The following is a 26,191-nucleotide window of genomic DNA, read 5'->3' on the forward strand; positions in this document are numbered from 1 at the left end:
AAACACAACACCTGTCACAAACTATCATCCTTCATTTCAACGCTGAAATTCCAACAGAAAGAGGCCATGGTATTGGCAGGGTTTTCAGTGTGCCAGGAGAAGGTGTTCGTGAGCATGGGGAACAAGGGAGCTCATGGACAGCACTGGCAGCATCCGCACTGGCGCAGCGCTGAAAAAGCAAGCTCACATCTCTTGAGGATGCAGTCCACCTTTTCCAGCCACTCTGTTCCTACGTCAACCTGAAGGAAACATGGCTAACGAAGCAAGGGATGTGCGCACTGCCTAGAACGAGGCCCAGGACTCGAAGGAGCCATCCTTTTCCATGGCCCGCAGGTGTAGACCCAGAAAGCTCACTGAGCTAGAGCTAAGGAGCTGGATCGCACTTCCCTGCAGGCTGCTGGTCTAGGCGGCTCAGCTCAGTGGTGTTCTACTCAAGGCCCACCTCAGTGGGGGATGAGGTTGGAACACAGTGTGGGCGCATCTACAGACAGGCTGATGTGTCCATTCATGCAGGCTGGGTACCTACCCTTCAGCAAACACTTCCCAAGGTCCAGATGACCTGACCTTATGGCAGCGTGTCAAAGCAAGGGTAACTTCCTGCCGCCACTGCTTTGCCACTTCTTGTTCGGGTTAATTGTGCAACTCCCTATCACCCTCCCTCCCATTCATTTTCTAAGGAGAACAGCTGCCTTCTCTTAGAGAACAGGTGGGGGAGCACCTGGGCTGGCCAGGCAGCCCCCTTCTTATGTCCATCCCAGGATTCTATGTTGGAACTGAAATACCCTCAGTGCAAAGAGTTGACCACCACAGGGCTTTTAGGTTTAAAAATACCTCCAAGGTGTCAAAAAAATCTGTACAAGTTTTTCCAGGCACCGGAAACCTGTCCTGTCCCTCGGCAGCAGTAACATGCAGAGGGTGGAAACGGTTTGTTCACATTGTTAACTAAGAGCAGATTCTGGCAAGATGCCAGATGCTGGGGCTGGTAAGGGGAAACTGAGGTGAGGAGATGGTGGAAGCTCAAATGGAGTCTGGTATGGTTTCAGGGAGGGCATTCAGCACATTCCTACACACCTGGTCCCTGTCCCACGACCCGCCAGCACTCCCCTCCCATGGGGGAGTTGTTTGATGACTGCCCAGTCTGTCTTTCCAAGAGGCCCCTGCCTGGCACTTCATCATTTGAGGCCGCAGGTAGGAGAGAGGTGGGAGTGAAATTTCCATTCCATTCCTTCAGTTCTGAGGCAGGATCGCTTCCACAGCTCCATTGTCACTCGCCCAGGTCTTTGGAAGGCAGAAAGCCATGACTGTGAGGAGGGCTCCTACGTTAGGTAGGAGGCAAGGGTATCACTTGCTCATTCACTGTAAAATGTGGATGATGCCAATGCCACGGCTCTACAATTAATGACTGGAGAGAGGCGACTGGTAAAAGGGAAGGAGTGGGCAGGGCACACGGCACAGGCAGGCCTGCATGCCCAGCTCCTTGGGAGGCTGAGGTAGGAGGACCACAGGTTCATGGCCTGCGTGAGCTACAAGGGTCTAAATTCAAGGCCAGCTGGACAACTGGGTAAGAGCATATTTAAAAAATACCACAACAAAATCAAAAAGAAAAGGGTTGAAGACAGAGTGATGTGGCCCTCGGTACTAGGGGGCAACTGTCGGCGGTTCGGACTAACAGGCATCTAACTAGGCATCATACTGAGAGTATTTGCTTAGACACCAGCAGACATGTATAGGTGAGGCCCATCACGCTGGAACCCAAGTGTTTTCCTGTTGCCAGAGTGAGTCTGTCTGTCCTGGGTACCAATGAACCCAGAGCCTTGCTGTCCACCTGAACGATAGGTCGAGACCTATTGCGGTTATCCAGGCACCTCCTAGATGGAACGGAATGAGCTAGCTAAGGTGACAACAACATGGCTTCCTGTAATAAAAACTAAAAAAGAAAATGTTTCTGCCTAACACATCTGATCTCAATTCAGCAAGGAGCCTACTCTTTTACAGATGGAATTAGTATCGAGGGACTCGTGTCCCACAAGGCCACCTCTGCCCCTTTAAAACACCATCTCCCTGTGTAGCCCACGTTGCCTTGGAACCGTGGCCCGTTTTAGCCCAGGCTAGCTTGGAACTCCTGGCAGTTTTATCTCTGCTTTCTAACCTCTGGGACCACAGACATGAGCCACCACATCTTGCTGAGACTTATCTGTCGTTTTTTTCTGAGAGTAGCCCTTGGTGGCCTTGAACTTGTGGAAATTTTCTTGCCTCTGCCTCCCCAGCATTAAGATTATAGGCGTGCACCACTGAGCCAGGCTAACACACCTCTGATGTAATATTTGGGAGGCAGTGGTGGAGGGTTGCTTATCTTTCAACATGAGAAATCTCATTGGCATCATATCATCAGAGGGCCAGCTTCCAGTTCACTAAAAAGAAGGCACACAGGGCCAGAAGAAAAGCCCAAGTGCACAGCGCCTGGGGGAACCGTGAGAGAGACTGCAGGACAAAAGGGCCTTTTACTTCAGGTGCATTGTTCCCTGGACAGTTCTTGGCCCCCTGGGACAAACATGTACACTCAATGCTTCTTCTTGCTGGATGTTAGCTCATAGCTATGTTCTGGGAAAGGGATGCTCTGTTAATATTTAGCGTGTGCTTACTGATGTTTATTAGCATGGATTTTTTTTTTTGATCATGCTTTTCTGATCAACTCAAACACCCTCCTGGGATCACTGCTTTCTTTGCTACATCTGGGTATAAAGTACACTGAAACTGAAGTACGGGTGTCTACAGCATCCAACTGTAGGCTTCCCCATCCTTTCAGGTCCTCAGACCCCAGGTCCAGCAGACAAGATCTACACAGGCCGGCTGAAAAGTCTGCAGAAGGTACTAGGATGAGCGGCGTTTCTGCAGGAAATAAGCTAACTTTACCTAAACATCAATGCTCAAACAGGCCTTCTAAAAGTTCACTTCTGATGACTGACAGCGGAGAAGAGCAAATGGGTCTAAGGATGGAGGGTTATATCTATGCCCACTCTTCTTAGAGCCACCAATGGCATTCTGAGAACCCTGGCATCCTTGTGGCCTGGAATGATGTTCAGTCAGCAACTCATGGGGAACCAAGATTGTGTGGGTTTGGGGCAGCCACCTTTGAAGTCTTCAGGGGTGGTTTCTGTGGCCCCTTGAAGGGTCCTCAGCCTCTCCTCTCCTCCAGCACTGTTTCCATCAAAGCTGGGCTGTCCAACTCTCTCCTGACTTTTCTATCTTTCGGGAGAAGAGGCTCAATGACTCCCACAGACAAGTTGTGCTGCGGAACCCAGCAGTCCCTAGATGCTGTGTACAGGCCACCATCTCACCCATCTGAACAAGACAGGCTCGGCCATCTTCACCTACGCTGACTTGGAGGGACTACAGGGAGCCAGGATATACTGGACTACCCAGAGGGGTGTGGCTCTACAACTTTCCAGGTTCAGAGCTTGAACTGTGGCTTCTTCTGCAGCAGAAGTTTTTGCTAACCACCAGCCTAATGAACTACATACTGGGCACCTGTTCACTGCAGAGGTTCCAGAATTACTGATGAAATGGGAAAGGGACAGAGGGGAAACTCAGTTCACTTATAAGTCAATGGAGAGACTGTGGCGGTGGCCCTGGTCGTGTGGTGTGGACAGACTACGGCGGTGGCCCTGGTCGTGTTGTATGATGGGCTGCCCAGTGGACACCCAGCAGAAACAGGAGGACCTATGTAGTCAAGGTGTGTGTGTTATGATGAGACAAAGCTCTGTGCCTGAGAGGTTGGGGCAATGGCTCCCAAGATACAGCTTCAATTTCTTTTCTTCAATTATGTGCTGAAAAATATCTTAAAGACTGCTGACTTCTGGGTAGAGACCAAGAACTGGGGTTGGGGGAGATAATACATAGAGGGAAATCAAAATAGAGCACTGAGGACCTGTTTGGTCACTCTTTTTGAGTCTGGCTCATTTCTTTTGCTTGTTACAACAGCTCCAACTATATATAACTTCCAGTCCTCAGGTTTTTCTGGGAACTAAAGAATCTGAATAGATTGGTGGTAGTGGGGAGGAGTTGGGTCACTGTTGGGGCAAAAGGATTAGGCTAGTGACAAACTCAAGTCACATTGTTCTGAAGGGCCACACAGATATTCTACTCAGAACAAGTGAGCTAGACCAGGGAACAAACATGACATGGCCATCATGAGGCCAATGAAGAGGAAGGCACAGGAGACAACAGCCCCAGGACATATCTGTCAGTGGCAAACATGTACCCAGGACCTGTTACCTGTTGTGTATCTGTGTTCAACACGTAGTTGCGAATGACGAGGACAACGGACAAATACAATGATAACCTGTAACCGACAAGCACGGAAATGGTACTGGGAAGAAGAGAAACAATACACATAACCAAAGACTCAAACCCGGAAACAAACAACCACTGCTTGTGTCTCCAGAGACGGCCTCACTTGGCTCACTCTGGGCTCAGCCTGGGGAAAGTCGTCAGCTAAAGGTGTTAAGGCATTGGAAAATGACCAATAAAACAATTACAGATGAAATGAACTGCCGGAGTCAGGAAAACATCTCCAAATGCATGCTATTCTTGGCCCAGGACTTCCCCTGTCAGACATTATCCTAAGAACAAAAATGTGTAAGAGATTCAACAACATTCACTTCGGTACGATCCATGGTGATGAAAAGTTGGACCTGATCTAGGCTCTCACCCACAGGAGTTAACAGACCTGTCAAACAGAGCCCTATGCAGCCATTAAGATGTCCATGTGACAGAGTGGTAGACTGTCCATGCTATGGCTAAGGGAAGTAAACACACAAGTTATAAAACCTGAAGTGAACTTTGGCGGATACTCTCCTCTAGCCCTCTAGCCCATCCTCTACCCGACCGCCGGGAGACAGTTTTAAACTTACTTCCAAGCCTGAAAATGCAATGCCTTTCTCCTATATTGGAAATGTTTAAAGTGTTCTAACAGCTCTGCTCTGGCTCCCACCTATGCTTGCTGCCTTCTCTTCTCCAGACACACTGTGTGCCTTTCTGTTCTTGGACACACACTCCTTGAATTCAGTCTATGTTAGCGCAAGATTTGCGCAATTGCGCCTTCAGCACCCAGAACTATTTGTAGCACAGAGCGCTCAGTGGAAGGATACTGTAATCTCACTGGGGTATGACATTACATGTGTGCAGACTAGCGAGTGGATATACCCACAAACCAGCCAAGAGGCACACACCTGTTTTCCCACCCAGCTCCAGTGAAGACGTAAGACACCTTGGGGCTCGCCGCCCAGCCAACCCAGCTGTATGAGAGCGCTGACAATACAGCTCAGCGACAGAACACTTGCCTAGCATGTGAGAGGTCCCAGGTTCAATTCCCAGGAACACACACACACACACACACAATAGAGGAAGACATGGGAGATGCCAATATTGACTCCCTCAGGCACACACACAAACGTGAATGTGTGCCCCTCCACACACATACACAAAGCAAGAGGTGTGGCAAGGGGACAGTATTGAAGATACTGACATTCTGGATATTTCTAAGTGTCTTCTTTTTTAAATCAATTTTCTGCAATAAACACTTAAAGATTTATTTTTATTGTGTGTATGTGTGCAGGTACCCTTACAGGCCAGCAGAGGGCAACAGATCCCCTGGACTAGAACTGGTAAATGGTTATGAGCTGTTCAGTATGGGTGCTGAGAATTCAACGTGGGTCCTCTGCAAGAGCCAGCCTGGAGCATCTCTCCAGGTCTCATTAATGCTTTCTTTTGAGGTAACAAATTAAGGTTTTCCCTCATTTATTTTTTAGAGTGTGCTCATGCTAAGAAAATGTCATCACAGCTCACTTAAGACAATAAAGACAGCAAATATATATATATATATATATATATATATATATATATATATATATATATAGCCTTAGAAGCTGTTTGGTTTCATGTCCTTCCCATTTCAGAGGGAGGGGGCGGGGGGATGAGGCTTAGCACGGGGGAGAAAAAGGAAAGGAAACGAGAAGAGAAGAGAAGCCTGCTGGCTTCTGTAGCTGAACAAGGAAGAAACTCACCCAGCGGGGTCCCCTACACTAGTGGTTCTCAGACTTCATGCTGGAGTGACAGTTGCCTGGACGACCTGTGAAAACACACTGCTTGGGTCTCAACTTCTGACTCAGTAGCAGGGATGGGAAGAATCCTGAAGGCTGCATTCTGATGAAGGTACTGAGGGTGCAGTCACTATTAGCTCGAGGCTACACTTTGGACCCACTAGATTATGTCCCACGGCCTCTCAAGCCTCCTTTCGATAATTCTGGCTCTTATTGTAGAAAGGCGACTGATTTAAAGAACAGCTCAAGTCAAAGAACTCACAGGAAACTCTGTTCTGCCCTTGCCCAGGAGTTCCTACGGAAGGAAGGAAATAGAACAGGAAGGCCTGTGTTACTTCAGACACTGTAGCTGAATGATCTACATTTTATGTCTGTTTAATCCTTCCCACTACAAGGCCAACCAAACAGCCTATACCCAGGGAGATTGGGGAACTCAGAGGAGATAGTGGGATTAGTTCAAAGCTAGAGCTTCATGACTCTGGAGTCCATGCTTCCTCTCCAGCTTTCACACTGGAATCTGTCATTAGTGCATCCAGAGTGTTGAATCAATGCCCCCAGTGTAGAAACAAACATCCCCAAGAAATTTGAATATGAAGACTGTGGTGGTCTGAGCAAATCTGGCCCCCACAGGCCCATAGGGAGAGGCGCTATTAGGAGGTGTGGCCTTGGTGGAGCAGAGGTGGCTTTGTTGGGGGAAGTGTGTCACGAGGGGAAGGGGGTTTGAGGTCTAAGAAGCTGGAGCCGGGTCAGGGTGTCACTGTCACTTCGCTGCCTTTGGATCCAGATGTAGAACTCTCAGCTGCATCTCCAGCACCATGCCTGCCTGCACGCCACCATGTTTCCCAGCATGATGATAATGGGATGCATCTCTGAATGGTAATCCAGCTCCAATTAAACGGTTTCCTTCGTAAGAGTAGCTGTTGTCATGGTGTCTCTTCACAGCAAACCCTAACTTAGCCAATGTCATACAAGTCGTATGTGCTGACACATGGCTGTGATCCCAGTTGCTGGAGAGGCAGGGGGAAGGCTGGACTGTAAGAGTGTGAATGGTGCTACAGCATCATAAGAATACAAAAATGTATCTTTCCCAGTAATGTGCATCCAACATGAAGATGGTCTGAGATGCAGCAAGGCTTCTGTGAGGCAAGTGGTGGGAGGCAGACTTTCTCAACCCGTGACACAGAAAGAATCCACACACAACCTATCGGGGGAAGACCCTAAAGGGAGGGCTCTGCCACAGAACACGACTCCCCACTCTCTCAGAGAAAGCGTGAATTGAAAGGCTAAAGCCAAGTACAAAGATGAGAAGACATGTAATCCATGCTAGGGAATGGCTCAGTTGGGAACAGTCCCACTGCACAGAGGACCTGCGCTGGGATCCCCATCCCATACAGAAAGCCAGATGTGGTGGTGTGTTGTCTGTGAGTCCAGAGCTGACGAAGCATAGGGAGGGTCCCTGAGGTCACCGAGCTGTCGGTCATTCTAACACTTGACCAGCTCCACAGGTGACCTGTCTCAAAAACGAGGGGGAGTCCTAGAGGGACCATCCGAGTCTATCCCGGACTACCACAGACATGTGCACACACATATATCTGTACCTTCACAAGCATGAACTCTTGTGCATGGACACACATACACACACATGCACATACCCACACATGTGTGTGTGTGTGTGTGCACGTTAAGAATATCATTTTCTATCTTAGACGAAAGTAAACTAGGAACCAGTTACTGTTTTTCCACTCATGAAAGAAATGAATGAGACAAGAAGTCTAGGTGACAAAGTCTCCATACCTACAAACAACCACATAATCAATGTGTGACAATTTGTCCTACACCCTTATGGTCAGAAATGACCCCAAGTTGGACAAAGTCCTGAGATCATAAAGAAATATATGGATACTTTCTAACATTATACTTTTGATTGGAATTCCAAATTGAGACTGAGGTTAAATATTAGTGGGTTGAGGAACAACAAAAACATAATGTTTTCTGTACCAGTCTCCCCGTGTTTCTTCCCTTTGTGACTTTCCTCCACACGTGTTGCCCTAGACTTCCCAAACAGCTGCATAAACAGGTTCAAAGGAAATGCTTTCTGAGCAATTCCGGCCAGACCATCAGGGGAACAAGGGCTTCGCATAAGGTAGCTCATGGCTCATAGGAATTCCGGCCAGACCATCAGGGGAACAAGGGCTTCACATGAGGTAGCTCATGGCTCATGGGAATTCCTGCCAGACCATCAGGGGAACAAGGGCTTCACATGAGGTAGCCCATAGCTATCTCCCGTGCCCTCTGCAGAGGGCCTTTGAGTCTCCTTCCAGGAAGTTTGCCCAGGAAGACAGCAGAGGGAACCCTAAGAGGAAGGTAAATGGAAACGGGGAGCAGGGCAAAGTGAAGGGAGAATGAAGAGGGTCCCTAGAAGCCGTGAAGATGAGGTTCCGACAGCGAGTTTGCAGACACATGGCTATAAACATGTCTGAGGTTTTGATTGCCTATGGTCGCTGCTGCACAGAGTCCATGCAGTCCCTTACTGCTTGGGGGCTCTCAGTCCTAGGATGATGTGTGTAACTGAGTTCCCATGAGATTTCGAAATTACACCCACCTCTCCAAAAGGGTCAGTCCTGCTCTGGCTGTGTAATGTGGACTCCAGGCTGGACATTTAACCTGAAGCAGGACCAAGTCTTCTGCTCCTGGCCCGGCTCCTTCTCGGACACTGGAGAAGAGCCCTCTTGTCCTCCCCAGAGGCACGGTGCTGCTGCAGCTGAGAACACAGTTTTAACAGCCAGGCAGCCTACTGTTAATCGTTTGCTTTTACATTTTACACTGACATAGCAGAAATAACTGTCTCCTCTGACCAGCCCAACGCTGGGGACAAAGCTCTCTCTCTCTCTCTCTCTCTCTCTCTCTCTCTCTCTCTCTCTCTCTCTGCATTAGTGTCCACACCTGTGTCCTTGGGGGAGTTTATTCTCTAACCAGGAAGTGAACAGTTGCTCATTCCCACAGTGGATGGCCACTCTGCTGCTCGGGTTCCAGGTTTCAGGGCCGTGGCCTGGGGTGGCTTATGCAGGAGACAGAAGAATAACTACTTGGCAGATGTTGCTCTTCAGGCCTCAGGGAAGGCACTCAGCTGGAAAGATCTGTTTTCCCTGGACTTGTTCGGAAGTGTTTTTTCAGCAACTATTTGATCTTTCCTGGTCACTCACTCTTTTCCTCACTTTGCCAGGCTGGTGGGAACACACGGGCTCTTTGGCATGCCCTCAGTGTTAGAGCTAACCTGAGTGGAAGCTGGAGAACCATTCAGCTCTATCTCCCCATGGTTTTCTCATTTTGACAGGGACAAATAACACAAATTGGCATAGGAGAAAGATGTTGAGAAAATGCAGGAAGCTAACTTATCTTCAGCAATGGCTGTAATACAACCCTCCCCTCCCGACTACATTGTGAGTGGTAGGTTTTGTTTTTTTTTTTTTTTTTAGAACCCAGTAGGAATTTCCTCATGAAGAGAGGGCAAGGTAGAAAACACAGGTCAGGCCAGGCAATGGCAACGCGCGCCTTGGCAGAGGTAGACGGATCTCTGTGAGTTCAAGGCCAGCCTGGTCTAAGAGCTAGTTCTAGAACAGTTAGGGCTGTTACTCAGAGAAACCCTGTCTCGGAAAACTAACAAAGAAAGCACAGGTCAGGCAGAGTACTGTCAGGGTGCCAGCATCTGGGAAAATAAAGCAAGGGGAGCAGGACTGGAACCCCATAAAATAACACCAGAAAGTCTGCTTGTCTGGAGCATTCTGGTCCTGACTGCCTGGAAGCTGACTGCTCCAGTGCTGTGGAATAAAACGAACAGATGAATGCCCCCATTCACCCGCTGCTGGAGACAACACCATATCCAAACAGGGCACAGGATACCAGACACAAAGCGTGTCCCCATTACTGAAGTGGATTAGTGTAAGAGACAGTGGCCACACTGACGTGTAACATGAAGGCCGGCTTGTTGGGGTTTCTGTCCCACCTGATACCCCATAACCGGCAAGCCCCAAAGAAAATCACACAGAGGACTCCATAAGATTATAAACTGATTGGCCCATTAGCTCAGGCTACTTATTAGCTCTTATAACTTATGTTAGCCCATTATTTTTATCTATGTTAGCCATATGGCTTAGTATTTTTCTCAGCAGTGCGGCTTACATCTTGCCTCTCCAGTGGTCTGGGCAGAACTGTGGAGGGAGCTTCCTGATTCCCAGAATACTCCCTTTCTCTTTGCTCCACCTCTACTTCCTGTCTGGTTTTCCCTCTTATACTTCCTTCCTGGCCAATCAGCATTTATTTAAAATATGATTGACAGAATACAGATATTCTCCCACACCACAGATGGAACTTTTCTGCTCACTTCCTGGACAGAGGTATTCAGGGAACTTGGGTATGCTGATAAGACCAGCCTGGGGGTGCTCAACCAGGCTCAACAGGCTGGGTGTGATTGAGAATCCTCCCAAGGGTTCAGAGCTTGGTAGTCCTGGGAGGTGGGAGAACCTTTTGGATATGGGCCTAGTGGGAGATCCTTCTGATTAAAAAACATGCCCTTCAGAGATAAGCTACTAGGATTGTGTGTGTATGTGTGTGTGTGTGTGTGTGTGTGTGTGGCTTTCTCCAGAGAGTTACTAAAAGCCAGGTTGCCCCATCCAGGACTTTCTGCTCCTGGTTTGAGCACCAGTCATGAACTTGATCCTGCCACTGCTGTCCTCACATCGTCAGGGGCTGACCGTTCCCAAGTCTATGCTGTCATTTGAACTGTCAAGTTCTAGAACTGTGAACTAAATAGCCACTCTCTTGCATAAAGAGCCTGCTCAGATGTTTATTATGACGATGGACAGCAGATTAAGACAGCACCCAGGGTGGGTCTGTAGACAGGACTGATGAAGGAAGGGGTGGGTGGCATGCTTCCTGGGCTGAGAAAGGGCAGCAACAAAGGAACAGATTCAGGACCCATCCCGGGAACAGTAGGGTCAGGTAAAGGGCAGGGCCTAATGTGAAGAGCCAGCAGGCCACGGAGGCTTCCAGGCAGCAGCCACATAGTGGACTTATAGTTTTAAAGGATTTAAAGTTCAGGCAGCCTGCTCCTGAGAAGGCAAGGAAGAGAGATTTAAAATGAAAGGGAAATACCTGTATTTCCCAATACTTCATGAAAAGTCCTGGTTTAAGAATGTTCTCTTCTGTAATCCAAATTAACATATTTCCGAAGTTTAAGGAACCTGCTGCCAATTCTGGTCTCTTCACCTCCATCCCCAGGACACAGTGTTAGAGAGAACCTATTCCAGGTCTCCTCCCCTCCATCCCTGGGACACAGTGTTGGAGAGAGAACCTATTCCAGGTCTCTTCCCCTCCATCCCCGGGACACAGTGTTGGAAAGGGAGAACCTATTCCAGGTCTCCTCCCCTCCATCCCTGGGACACAGTGTTGGAGAGAGAACCTATTCCAGGTCTCTTCCCCTCCATCCCTGGGACACAGTGTTGGAAAGGGAGAACCGACTCCTACAAGGTCAGTCTCACTCCCACACGACGCTGCTACACATTTTCATGCACGCGCACACACACACACACACACACACACACACACACACACACACACACACACACGATGTAGAAAATATAAATAAACCATTTGGGGAGTGAACGTACATTGTCCCTTAACAGAGTTCCAGAGATTTGTTTCCCTCACACTACTCCTGAGGCATTGATCTCGCACACAGTTCTCGGAAGGCCTCCTGTCAACAGGAAACACTGTTTCTCACATACTAGTGGCCCGGGGCTGTCTTGAAGTATCTCATAAATGACAAGAATTTCCAGTAGACTGGGGAGGTTGAACAAGGCATGTAGACTTTCACTCCTTAGTACCACCTGCCCCTCTGCTGTCTTCTTTATTTTTCCTCCTTATCTTCGAGCTTTAGTGTTTTCTTCCTTCTTCTCCTCCCCTCTGTGTCCTCTTCCGAGTTCAGATACAATTTAGATATAGTGCAGACCACAGATTGTAAGGTCACCGCCCAGTTGTTTATAAATGTGAACAGGATAGACCTGTATAACAGTCCTCCATCAGGACAGAAGACTCCAATTGCTCCAGAAAGATCTACTTAGCCAACCCCATCCCAGCCGAAGGCTGTGACTCCACAGAGCAGTTCTTCTCTGGTCCAGGTTTTCATATGTGTAACCACACAGTGCGTGTTCTCTGTGTCTACTTTATTCGGCAATTCCTGACATGGTTTATTGTTCCTGAGTACTGCGGTAGTTCCCATGGCTTTGTTCATTACAGTAACTTGTTGCTTAGGGCTATTCTATAATGTGAATCCACTGCTGTGTGGTAGGTTTTTAATAGTCTCTCTCTCTCTCTCTCTCTCTCTCTCTCTCAATTAGGTGTGCAACCACTGACTCATAGCAAAGCAAAGGGGAAAAGGCAATGGTATTTGTGAGCTCCGGTGAAGCCATCAACTGTTCTCCATAGTAAGCATCATCTTCTGAATCCTTTAATGGCCACAGGGACTAAAACTGAAGTAAACCAGGACAAACCCGAGCGACAACACTCCTTGTCCTACTGCTCCAAGTTTGGGTCACAGGAACAGATGGGAAATGGTCCTTAAAAGAAAGAAGTCGACGTCCTGAGGATCTGGGTAATTGGGAATCAGACTTTTTTTTTTTTTTTAAATTAAAATGTGAGGCTGGGAAGATGGCTTAGTGTTTAGAGCACTGGTTGCTCTTTTGGAAGAGCCAGGTTCCGTTCCCAGAACCCACACAGTGGACCATAACCCTCTGTAACTCCAGTCCCAGCGGATCTTACTCCCTTCTGACCTCTGCACGCAAAGGCACAAAGGCATGCACGTGGTGCAGACGTCCACGCAGGCAGAGCACTCCACACAGAAAATAGAACTCCCAGCTGTGCTCACAACAGGGTGTGAGCGCCCCTCCCTCCTGTCACTCTTTCTTACTTAAATGACGCTGTGGGAAGTGGACTAAGACAGTCCAGCCGAGAAAGGAAACGATTAACAACTACTAAAGCACGTGTAGGTTTCCTTTAAGAGAACCGCACTCATGCCGGTAACCACGTGATAACTTCATGTGTGCTCAACCAAGAGCTAATACACCGAAGTCTCAAGAAAGTCCATGAGCTTCAGCCACAAAGGCTCACGGGAGAGCACGGCCAGGAGGCAAGGGCAGAGGAAGGCAGCAGCCGACGCTGACAAGTCCTAATCTAAAGAGACTTTCTTTACTCTGTGGAGAAGCAGCTGCACAGCACAGATGATCCCTAGGGACGACTCACTGTCTTCGGCAGCACTTCCAGAATTCACCATAAAAGCTAGACGTGGATGGGTCCTGACGACCTGGAATGTTTATTTGGGTCAGGTCATCCTGCTCCCATTGCCCACTGCTTGTCCTGTAACACCACAGCCACGTTAACTCCAACAGGCCTGCCACCCTCAGAAATGATGGCCTTTCACAGTGCCACGCCGAAGACACACAAAGTGCCGAGCTGAGCCCTAGTGGATTCCAAGAACCAAGGGGATAATGTCTTACGGGAACACCTGGTAGGCGTCCTGTCACTTCTTGGACGAGATGCACTTGTTAGCGCTCTATTGTTCTGAAGCAATTTAATATTTGTGAGCACCAATTATGGGCCAGACTCTGTGCTTTTAAATTTCACTCTCATGGTCTCTGAAGTAGCACTATTGCGATCCAGGTTTCAAAGATGAGCCAAATAAACAGGCTGGGCTTCAGCTTTCATTACTATTCTCTACCTTGCCTTTCCCCAGCAAGATCAAGGAGGAGGCGGGGAGCCGGGAACAAACCGAACGCACAGTGACCTCCCTCTTTGATCTTCCTCCTTATATATCTTATCATTACATCTTGTAATTAGGTCAAAGTGAGAGAGGCCACTGTTGAGAGCTACAGTTAAAGCCGAACAATTATTTCTTAGGAGATTGCTAATTAGACTGACGTGGGATGCAGCCTCCAGAATGTATAATCATCCCGATAGCACTCCCAGTGTGAGGAATCTCGTAAAGGAAAGCCATTGGAACGCTACCCACAGGAAGCAGCTGCAGCTGCTGAGGGCTCGGCTGGCAGTAACTGCAGAATTGCACGGAGCTACTTCGCGGACTCATATATCAGAGAGTAACCATCTGAGCGAGAACAGGGCTGTGCTGCCAGGAGGGCTTGCATTTTACAGCGCACACATTTGCCTTTCCTGTCCTGGCTTCCAGGAGACAACTGTGGCATATCAAGAAGGAAATCCCTAAGAAGCACGAACTAGAATTTAGAGACCTTTATTCAAAGGATAAGGGCCTGTCTGGGTGTACAGTTTGGGCCTGATCAGCGGCACAGACCCACACTGTCTAATACGGCATATGAGCATTAACTGTACACGGATGGTACAACTTTACATGGGATATAAGGGTGAGGCTCATAAGCAGACCCTAAAAGCTTAATATGAAAAAGGAATACAGAATACCTCAATATAGTTTAAAATGTGATTTAGAGAAATGATGTTTTAAATGTGTAGACTTAAATATCAACATCACTGCTGTCTGTTTATTTTCGCTTTTCTAATATGGCCACCAGGGAATTTAAAACTATACCTCTTGCCTGTTACAAAGGTTAATCTTCATTGCCAATTTGACTGGATTTAAAAGAACATTGAAAAAAACCTTTTAGTGTGTCAATGAAGGTGTTTCCAGAAAGGTTTAAACAGAGAGGGGAGATCTACCCGGAGTGTGGGTGGGTGGGTGGCATCCTCCTCAGGGCGGGGGACCCTCAGAGAAGAGAAAGGAGGAAGTGAGCTGGGCATGGGCACTCCTCTGTCTCTGCTTGCTAAGAGTGAACATCATCTAAGCAGCTGCTTCATGCTCCTGCGGCCGCACTTCCCTGCCAGGACGGACTGCACCCTCAAACTGTGAGCCAAGGAAACCCTCTTTCCTTGTATCGCTTGGGTGGGTGTTTTGTCATGGCAATGAGACAACTCCTCAGTTTACCCCTGTTTTAGTTTGCATCCTATGCCTGGGACAGCAACTGGTATAGAGACTCCATGACAGAAGAGATCAGCCTAAGTTGCAGGCTTGATAGCATTAACTAGTGAGTTCCTTGCAGAGAAGTGTGTTCCTTGGGAGGAAACACAAGACTCGGAGCAGGTCAGGCCGCCCACTGCTCTGCCCTGACCTGACGGCGGCCTTGGCTGCCATTTCCAGACTCTAACCTTTACAACGGCTCATCCAAATATGCTTAAGAAGTTCTAGGGATGGTATTTTTAGTCTCTGGCAATTCTTAAAAGCTAGTAACTCGGAGGAGAACATGAATTAAGCATCCCACACGTGCATACCTCGTATTCACTCAGGTTTTGCAGCACTAATGTTGCCAGCTTCTCCTCATGGCTGATGTGCCTTTGAGGCTTTTGGAGCAAAAGCTATGAATGACAATAACCGTTGTGTGCAGGGCACGTGCACAGACAGGGCCCCCTGAAAACAAGAGGGATGCTGCTTGCTCTATGGCTCAAAGTGTTAGGTGAAAAGGTTACGGTAGCAGAGAAGAGCTTCAGAGTTCTTTAATGACCAGACAAAACACAGCTGGCAGGCAAGGGCCAGCTATTCTTCACAGGAGGGAACAGAGCAGTTGCCCTTCAGCCTAGGCTCTTGCTTGCTTCCCCTCATCTTCAAAAGCATTCCCTTATCTGTGAGAAATTATTCCACATCTTTTGGGTAAATTATATAGACTATTTTAACTTAAATAATGATTAGGGTGAAGGTTTCAGCATAATATCAGATAGACACCATTGATGTCCTGTAAGCATTCTACAAAAGCACACACTTGAAACAAACAAACAAAAAAAAAACCACACTGGAAACAAATGTGGCATTAAGACAATGTCATAATAAATGAGTCACAAGAGGGAAAGAAATCCCTTGCTTGTTAGGAAGATCTCCAGAAATTCCAAACATGCAAGAAATCTAATTTATATCCATTTCTGTAGAACCGTTCTGTGTATCTAGTGCATCTGATTCTGTTAGCTTCTGACCAGGCAGTAGTGTGCTTCACGCTAATCCCCATTCCCTGGTGAAGAAGCTGTGGCCTGTTCCATGCATTGGGAACATGTGTATTTGGTTCCGTGCTCTTCCTAGTGCTCCCTGCAGCTGGGGCAGCACACTGGATACTGCTCAGCCCTGACTGCACTGCAGATAACAAAAGGAATGGCCGGTGAGAAGAGAAATGTGTGGGATGCAGGCTGCTCCGCTTTCTTCCCTCGGGTCTTCCTTTTACATGTAGTTCACCTATGTATCACGCCAGGGCAGTTTACATTAGTATTAACTCTGACGTTAATAATTTGGCAATTTTGACTCAACTGCTGAAACAAACGCTTTTTACCATTTTGTAACTTCTGGGGAACTTATTGCAGAAAGCAAAAAAGAGGTTCAAGCAGGAAAACTCACAACCTTCACTTACTAGGCTCACGGGTGACGGATAGCTGGCCAACTCAAGACTTACCGAGAGTCTAGGTAGGTTTCTTGTGAATGATCACAGTTTTATTCGGAAGTAGAAAAATCAACCCTGTGCTTCTTTCTGGCTGCTATTACCTGCAGAACCCCACTGGACAAAACACCAAGAGGAGCAGGTTAAAAAGCAAAGCTCTCTCGGCTCTCTGACAGCACCGCGGAGTTTTAGTCTTTTACTTCTTCTTGTTCTACCTCACTCCCCACTACTTCACTGTTGGGGTACACAGGGCCAGGGCACAGGATGTGTGGAAACTATAAGGCTTACTAATCTGCCTGGTTTTCCAGTGATTTCTTTCAACATCTTTGTGTAGCAACAGGAAGGATGCGGCTGCCTTTCAGATTCAAATGAGGCAAATAGGCCCGAGGGACAGCATCATGCATAAATTATTCTGTAGCCTAAGAGCCCCAGAAGCACGCTCTCAGGTAGGGGGATTATTTTATTTTAGGGCTTAATTTAAACATCAGATTTCTGGGTCCTATCATTTAAAGCAACAGTCATTAAACAACAAACAAACCAAAACTATAGGTATGGCATAACTAGAGGATATTACTCTTTAAAGAGAATTCTGATTTTTGGTGCTGAAAAGATAAGTATCTCTAACATCTAAACACGTTTTAAATTGTGTGGCACAATCTTTAAGTAATGTCAAAGACACCCTTCAAATTCTTTCTGAAACTTCTGAAATGTATGTGCATAAGAGTGATACATTTAGAATGTGGTGAGCAACAATACCAAAAGTATCTAAAAGATCTAATAACAAACAACAACAAAAATCCAAAAAACTTCAAAGCAAAACCATGGAAGAAACTCGGGAGCGGTGTTAGTCAAATATTAACAAAATGGGGACCAACTTTATTATTAATTTGCTTAGTAGAAATTAGTGATATTAGCAAGATACTTATCCTGTCATGGGTCAATCCTGTCTTTTCACCCACTCTCCCACAACCAACATCCTCCCTATCTCCTCATCCATCGGAAGGCCTGTCTACTCCTGGTGAGCCAAAAAGATAACTCAGCAGTGACCCTGCCCCAAAGCATATAAATAACTACACACAGAACACGGTCACTGGGGAGCGGTGAGAGAAGTTCAGTGCAGGCAGAGATGTCTCCCGGTGAAGAGACGAGGCCAGGCTGCGTTGGGGAGGAACACTTGGTTTATTGCTAAGGAATAAGAGTTCTATATTTAGAAGTATGTGGGGACACGCCTGGCCATAAGCGGCAGGGGACTTGAGAGCCAGGGAGGAGTGGTGAGTCCACTAGGTGGCGTAGGGTCTGAAGAGCAAGGCCATGGCTGCTCTGAACAGAGGATTACCAGGGCAAGGGAAAGGACCTGGGCTGGAGCTCCACGGCCCCCTGCAGAGTGGGCCAGCAGGACAGCACTGGGACAGAGATTAGAAAGAGCTCTGGGGATTCAAGTCAGCCTTGGTTTAGGAAGAGAGGGCGAGAGCAGAAGGCAAAGGCAGACTGGCAGTCAGTGGGATGGGATATGGATGGGCTACCTGGTGGATTTCTAATATTTTAGTTGATACACTCTGATATCTGATAGTTTATCGGTAGCAAGGGGAACTCAAAAAAAATGTGTAAAAATAATTTTGTGTGAAATCTAATCCTATTCCTGTACTCTAAATCTCAGTAATAACTGGTTTTATAAGGAAAGAAATGTCTCAGGGAAAAAGTCTCAAGGTAGGACACACCAAAGAAAAGCTGTGTTTGAGGAATCTTGTTTTAGTGTGTCAGCATTTAGTCTTACCCCTCATGCGGGGCATCCTGTCCCCGTTTCTGTTGTGTCAGGAATGCCTGGACAGGCTGGGGTAATGGTCACGACTGGGATGTGAGGAGAGGAAACATGAGGGCTTGAACAAGAAGTAACCAAGCACAGGATGGGGGGAGGGGCGTGTGGTTTGGCAGCAGCAAGTGTGAGAAAGACATTGGGGGTATTAGCTGAAAGTAATTTCAATTTGAGTCAATTGTGTAATACAGCTGCTTAAGAGTGTGCTTTAACGTGGTGGTTAGTGAAACACAGTGTGAACTCCAGCTTCACTTACATTGGGGTTCCAGAAACCATGGCAAAAGTGGGTGCTTCTGATAGGAACAAGCTGGGTCAAGTTACTTAACAAACCAGCCACACTTGACCAAGCAGAGGTTTTGCTGGTCAATATTCTGCCCACCTGAAGCCACCAATGAGCTAGTGAGGCTAACAGGAAGGACAAACTAGAAGCCACATGTGTCCATTCTTAGCAAGACCTGTCCCAGGAACGATACTGCCCTTTTGCCCCTACTCAGACACACTGCTAAGTTATATGAAGACACTGTACTTGCTCTGTTTGTCTGAAGAGACTCTCCAGTCACCCCAAGAGCTCTGGACCCCAATCTGGGTCTGCGCTCTTGACAGCAGGAGAGGAGCATAAGGGTGGGGCGGTGTGACCCTTGACCTACAGACCACTTGTAAGCCAGCAGGGTCTGTTCCATGCAGAGCTGGTCTTTGAAACTCGTTCTCAGTGTGTAAACTGCAGAACTGCTACTTCCAAACATCACACTTACCTCACGTTGGCAAGTGAAGGCCATCTCCGTCCCCTCAGTGAGAAACACAGAGAGCCAGCCAGCATGATTTCTAGATGTAGTCAGTTATGTCTGAAAACAGGAAATTTGCCTCTGTGTGCTTTCTCCTCCCCCCAGCAGGATGCTGCTTATCTTCAGCTCGGACCCATGAACCTGCTGTCCACGCTGAAGAACGACAGGCATGAACCACGGCTTCTACTCTCACTTGTTAACTGAGCCACAATGTCCTTCCCTAAGTCCTACAATGCAAGAGGTTGCTTTAAGGCTCAGAATAGAGTATTTTCCTGAGAGCTGGTTTTGGTAATCTATCCAATAAAACATTCCTTACAACATATAGAAGTATGCATACATACATAGACACACAATTTGCCTCTATAGACACAAGATGCATGAAAAATTTAGTTGTCCCTCAAGCCTTGACTATTTAGAATATAGAACTTGTCAACAAAAGAGCACTCATGTTGAAGAGAGTTGAGAGTGTGTTATTGAAAACTAGCAACCGTTAAGCAAGTAACCCCAAAACCGATGGATGGTATTCAGAAGAGTACCCCTCCTCCATCAGAGGACCGAATGGAGGACTTCATACCCACTCACCCTACTCCTGAGCCGCCTACTGTTTCACTAGCCCCCTTTTCTCTTTTCAAATTTTCAGACAGGCTCTACCTTGCCCAAGTCGTGAACTCTTTAGTCTTGGAAGACAATGAACTCACAATCTTCCTGCACTGGCTCCCATGGCAGCCAGGGTTACAGTCCTGCACACCAGGCCTGGCTCACAATTATTTTCTTACAACTCATTTCTAATGAGATGTTATTAAGGTGGCAGAGCGTACCTAGACACTAGATCATTCTGGTGGAGTTGTGATGGATGGATGGAGGGTTAGCTGATCAGTACTGGTTGGACTGGATAATCCCAAGGGTTCCTTCAAGCATAAGCGCTAGGATTTTATGATGCGGTTTTCTTTTCTAAAATAGCCCATGGTACTGAAGATAACTAAGCAATATGGAAATAATGCTCTGAGACTAGGGTTTGTGAGAAACTGGATTCCCAATTGCTTAGAAGCCAAAGCAAGAAATCCATGTTCTGAGAACAGGCAACTGGTATACCTACATGAAAAGCTATCATGAGAAATACACAGACAAAATGACAATACTGCAAGAGATTTATCAACAACTCCTTTAGAAACTGGCAGAATAATAAGGTCAGAAAAGATGAGTGTGCACTGAGTTATGCTAAGGTGTATATATTTAGAAGTCAGTTCCCTCAGCCCCACTACAGAATAAATTTTTGTGGAAATCACATTAACATTCTTGGACTACAATTTTGTTTTATTTAGAAACCCTTAACAAAATGACTATCAAAAACTGCCATTGATTTGGGGATTTTAAAATGGCACTGTTAAGAACTCATGAATCAAAGAAGCAAGAGCTATAGAAAGCCATTATGTAACTGTGATGGAGTACCCCACATTCCACTGTGTCAGAGGCCTCTAAAGTAGGACTTAGAAGAAAACAATCAAAAGAGGAAAAGGTAGCGGAAGAAGGAAGTGGAAAGGGACAGAAATCAGTAAATTCATAAATAAGGAGAGCTCAGAATAAAAAGTTTTACTTGAAAAAAAATTAACAAAACATGCTAACTCACCAAAATGGATCAAGAAAGCCACAAAAGGGCACATATTAATAACAGGAATGAAAGAAAATACTCAGCAGAGATGGAAAACAAGAACATACTCTGAATACTGCAGGCCATAAAGTCTGAAACTTCATTAAAATGAAGAATTTCATAGAAAATATCAACTATTACTTAAATAAGGAAAGAAACCTAGGCAGGGTGTAACTGTTGAAGCAACTGGTTCTGTAGCTACAAATTTATTCATTTCCTATCAAAGAAAACCCACCCAGAACACTAGGCTCAGAGAGGTTTAGAGGAGAAAGAAAGAAAAATCAGAAAACTGTTATTTTTCAAAGAAAACCAGAAACAAAACAACACAGTAACTGGCCTGCTGTGGAACCATCTTTGGGTACACTGTAAATGTGTATTACTCTCACTGGTTGATAAAGAGCTGACTAGCCAATAGCTAGGTGTGTGTGTGGGTGGTGGGGGTGGAGGTGGAGCCATCAGGAGATTTTGAGAGAAACAAGATAAACATGCTGTGTAGAAAAAGGTGCTGCCACCCAGAGAGTGTCGATAGGAAATATCGACACTGTAAGTTAATTTAAGTTGTAAGAGCTAGTAATTATAATTATCAATAAGCTTAATTATTAAGTTATTAAGTTATCAATAAGTTTAATTATTAAGTATTATTAAATTATTATTTTGACTTATAAAAATTACTAATTACCAATAATTAATAATAATTACCAATGAATTACTAATAAGTCTCTGTGTGGTTATTTGGGGAGCTGGCTGGTGGGACAGAGCTGACTGATGAAAAGCTCCACCTACACCCATCCACTTTAATTTTCACAAGTGTAAAACTCCTATATAAAGTCTGCTAAACTTAAATCAAGGGTACATAAAATATATCACCACTAATTTGGTTTGTAACAATAATGCCATTTTTATTTTGTTGTGGGTCTTTATCCTCTACCATGTTGGAGGCAGGGTCTCTATGTTGCTCCTTGCCAAGTGACTTTCTGAAGCTTTAGTCTCCATGTCCATTTCCTGCACAAGCCCTGCAAGTTAGATGGGTGCTACCACTCACACCTGGTTTTATGCATTTTGGGGGTTCCTCGTATTTGTGTGCAAGCGTTTTACCTACTGAGTCACCCCTAGCCCCAGTATGCGACTGTTTTTTATTGTGCTGGACAGCACTCAGGGCTTCACACATACTCAGAAAGAACTTTATCCTGAGTTACACATAAACAACAGTTGAATTTTAGAGAACTGACAACAACCTCCTGTTTTATCTGATTAAAAGAGAAAACCCTATGATTTTAATCAATAGATGCTAAAAAGCATTCAAGAACAATTTTAACTCTTTGCAATTTTTGAAAATGTAAAAATCTGAGGATTTTTACAAGCAAGGGGAATTTTTATACATATATATGATTGCATTATATATACATATATATATATAATTGTATCACACATACAACACACACACACACACACACACACACATATATATATATATATATATATATATATATATATATATATATATGAGATTTATTTATTTGAGAAAGTGTCTCACCATTTGTCTGGAACTTGTTATGTAGACCAGGCTAGCTTCCAACTTTCTGGAGAGCTGCCTCTCTCTGCCTCCACATTGCTGGGATTAAAGCTACGGATCACCACACTCAGCTTTTATATTTTTAAAATATGTGTATGTGTGTTTTGTTTGTGTGAGGCTATATACACATGAATGTAGTTACCTACAAAGGCAAAGGTCAGAAGTGAAGATCCCTCTGGAGTCAGTGATAGATGGTTATGAGTTGCCTAAGGGTGCTGAGAACAGAACTCAGGTCCTCTGAACTGCTGAGCCATTTCTCCAGCCCCTAAGGGGTCCTTTCTTAACCCAAACAAAGCATCATATTCAAGGCTGGAACATCAGCAAAGTCACCCTTCTCCATCATCAGGAGAAGACCTGTATTGTTCATGGTTCTTAAAACTGCCCTGCATTAACCTCCCTGTCAGGTGCGAAGTCAGGAGAAATAAAAAACTAAGAAGGGAGAGCTAACATTATTTAGTGTGACTGGTTACACTGAAACCTTAAGAGAACACGATGAAGTTTGGGAACCGAGAAGAAGCGCCATTAAACAGTATTACTTCAGTAGGAAACACTGCACAGCACTGGTCAGAGAAGTCATTCAGAAGGAGAACACTGGCTTCTTTCTCTTGATTTGCATCTCCTCCTCTTCACCAAGCATCTTATCCAGATAAGCACAGGATGACAGAAACAACTGAGAAAAACAAGTAGCCGGATTATACTGCAAAAGTATGAGAGAGGAACCATAACCTCACAGAAGCCTTGCAGGATTCCAGTCTAGTCTAAGGCTCCCATGCAAAAATTCAAATTCCACAAAGTACTAGGGTCACACGCAGAAATTCCAATCCCCTGCATCTCCACCTTGAAGGAAAAGCGAGGCTGGGAGGGCTCAGCTGATAAAGTGCCTGCTGGGTTCCCAGCACCCACGTAAATGGTGGGTGTTGTAGCATCCATCTATAATCAACCCCAGAGATGATGGGGTGGATATGACTGGATCTCTGGAGCTCTTTGGCCAGGCAGGGCAGTGGAATCAGCTCCGGGTTCAGTGAGAGGTGCTGCTTCAAAAACTAAGATGGAATCCCAGGACTAGGGAGATAGGCTGAGGCAGGCAGATCTCAGTGAGTTAAGCCAGCCTGGTGGTCTACACAGCAAGCGCTAGGCTAGCCAGGGCTACAAAGTGAGAGCCTATCTCAAACAACATAAAATGACAAAACACAAAACACAAACTATGGCGGAGAGGTTACAGAAGGCTCTCAACACTGACCTCTAAGTTCCACATGTGTGCGTACACACCCCCCCACCACACACACATCACACACATACCACACACCTCCCCATACACACGTACCACACACACTACACCACACATCGCACACACACCACATACACACACCACACACACTATACACACACATAACACACACACACACATCGCACACACGCACACTACACACACACAGGCAATGGGAAGAAAGGAAAACGAGGCTGATACCCTTCTTCTGCATGACTTACAAGCAATGTCAACAGGAACCGAGCCTCCAAAACGCCACCCACATTGGGAAGGAGACAGGTGTCATAAAGGGAGACACAGGTAAGGAGGAGGATAGAGGGCCAAGGTTAAGAATAATTTCCTTCATCTTCTTGAAAATACAGTTAAGGGTAACTTTGAAAGAAGCTGTTGAAGTGAAGAACGGCTTGCTCCAGGGTCTGGACTTCTCGTCCAACATTCAGGTCTAAGAGTCGGTGTAGGAGTGTGTGTGTGTGGGGGGGGGGGGGGAGACACGCTGCCAAGAACTTTAACACGCACACTTTTCTCCCAAGGGGTTGGTTCACTGTGACTTTTGATTAAGTGAATACAAATTAAGTACAAAATACAAATGAATACAAATAATACTGACTTTCGATATTCCTTTGGATCTGAGTCAGCTATTCATTTAGTAGTAAACAGGGTTATTTAAAAATCCTACATGATGATGTCACTTTTAAAATACGCTAATAGCCTAACCGGCTGGAAAGCACCCAAATAAACAAAATTTAGAGACTGACTTCCTATCTGATTGACTGATTACTGACTACTGACTGATTAACTGGCACATTCTTATGATGTAATAATACATAGCACAATGTATTGTGAAATAAATTTCCTGGCAGAAAAACATTCATGATACATTGTAAAGTTTTTTAAAGTAGGATATAAAACACCTGGTATAATTCAAAATCCTTTTAAAATATCTAGATTTATAGCAGAGAAGGATAATGAGTAAAATCCTAACAACATGTTATTATCTTTGTATAGTAGAACATGTGACTTTCATTGTTTTTCTGTATTTCTAAGTTCTTCACACAATGGAGTGTGCACTGTTCACATGGGTTATTACCCCACAATCATGAAAATACGTCCATTTAGCAATGACTTTAGAGGCTTCTGAAATAGTGATTAATTCCCTTCATGATGGTCCCAACCAATAAAAACCTGCTGGCAGCTATGCTGGACCCAGGTCTACCAGCTGTTCCCAGGTGACACCCAGAGATGGTCAACCTGAGAAGGTACCTACTGCCTTGCTTACTCTCACCATTCGGCATGACAATCGCCATAGATGGCTGAGGTTAGCCCAGGATGTGTGGCAGCTGGTTATGTGGAGTGCTGGACTAAACGACTGTGTGCATGTCCTTGTCATACGCTTCCTGCTTAACAGCTTTCCCTGGCTTGAAGTGTGGTTTTAAAGCGGTCACACTGGCCCCAGATCTCCCCTAGTGATCTTTTGTCGCTCCTGACATACCCTCTCCCCACAGCTGTGCACCTATGGGTCCCACAGGAGTTCTGTCCTCCAGGACGCCTCCTTCTCAGCTTCCCAGGCCCGCAGAGGTCCTCCTTTCTCAGTCTCCTGGCTGATTCCTAGCAACTGGTCATTTGTGGGCAAATCTGCAATACAGCAGTTTTCTACCGTGTATTGGTTCTCATATTCAGAAGATGGATAGCCAAGGTGCCATGATTTTGCCAGGCGTTTTTCATCTTTATGCACAATCTTGCCCACCCGGTCGATCTCCATCTGCCTCCTTTTTCTGTAGATCTCACTTTTTTTGTTTGTTTCTATTTTTAAGACAGGACTTCTTGGTACAACCCTGGCTATACGAGAACTAGCTCTGTAGACCAGGCTGGACTTGAATTCACAGAGAACCACTGTCTCTGCCTCCTGGGTGCTGGGATTAAGTGTGCATCATCACCACCCAGCTGTTTGTCTCACTTTTAAAATCAGAAAATATCATTCTCCTGTTCCTAACCCACTCTCTTCCTGAAGATCTTCGGCTCTCATTTAGCTATGTAAATGGATGGTAAATCCTGAATACAGACATCCCAGATGGGGCCTCACGCCCTAGTCCCATTCCAAAGTCCTGCATACTGCAACCTCTATGGCCAGTTCTGTTATAGACTATAGAACATTTTGTTGCTCCATGTTGTTGCTTTTCAGGGCCCTAGCAGGCTATGTCATACACTTGTCTACTTGCCTGCCTTTTCTCTTTGACACCTAGTTACTTAGTATCTTACACAGGCCAGGCACTGTCTCCCCAAACCTCACAGCTTTAATGCCTTGTTTCCCCAGCTCCGTGGGGTGCTCCCCATGGCAAAGGATGTCTGGTGCAGTTATCTGCTACCAGGGAATCTAGCAGTGTGCTCCAAGTGTAACTGAGAAATGTTTAACTGGCTGAGAGGAGAGAGAGAGAGAGAGAGAGAGAGAGAGAGAGAGAGAGAGAGAGAGAGCAAGGCAGAGGCTGCAGGTTTCTCCCTGTCTCCTGTGTGGTCTGA

General features: G+C 46.0%; 1 protein-coding gene and 1 pseudogene across 7 annotated transcripts in view; one reads left to right on the plus strand and one right to left on the minus strand.

The window, feature by feature from the left end:
• The window catches only part of Fyn (FYN proto-oncogene, Src family tyrosine kinase), a 202,159-nt gene that overhangs the window by 66,540 nt on the left and 109,428 nt on the right, over nt 1-26,191 (minus strand). The gene's annotated exons all lie outside the window — the stretch shown is intronic.
• The window catches only part of LOC125394624 (tubulin alpha-1B chain-like), a 92,608-nt pseudogene that overhangs the window by 14,695 nt on the left and 51,722 nt on the right, over nt 1-26,191 (plus strand).

This window comes from Myodes glareolus, chromosome 1, assembly GCF_982192425.1.
Source record: "Myodes glareolus chromosome 1, mMyoGla1.1, whole genome shotgun sequence".
NCBI classification, from domain to species: domain Eukaryota; kingdom Metazoa; phylum Chordata; class Mammalia; order Rodentia; family Cricetidae; genus Myodes; species Myodes glareolus.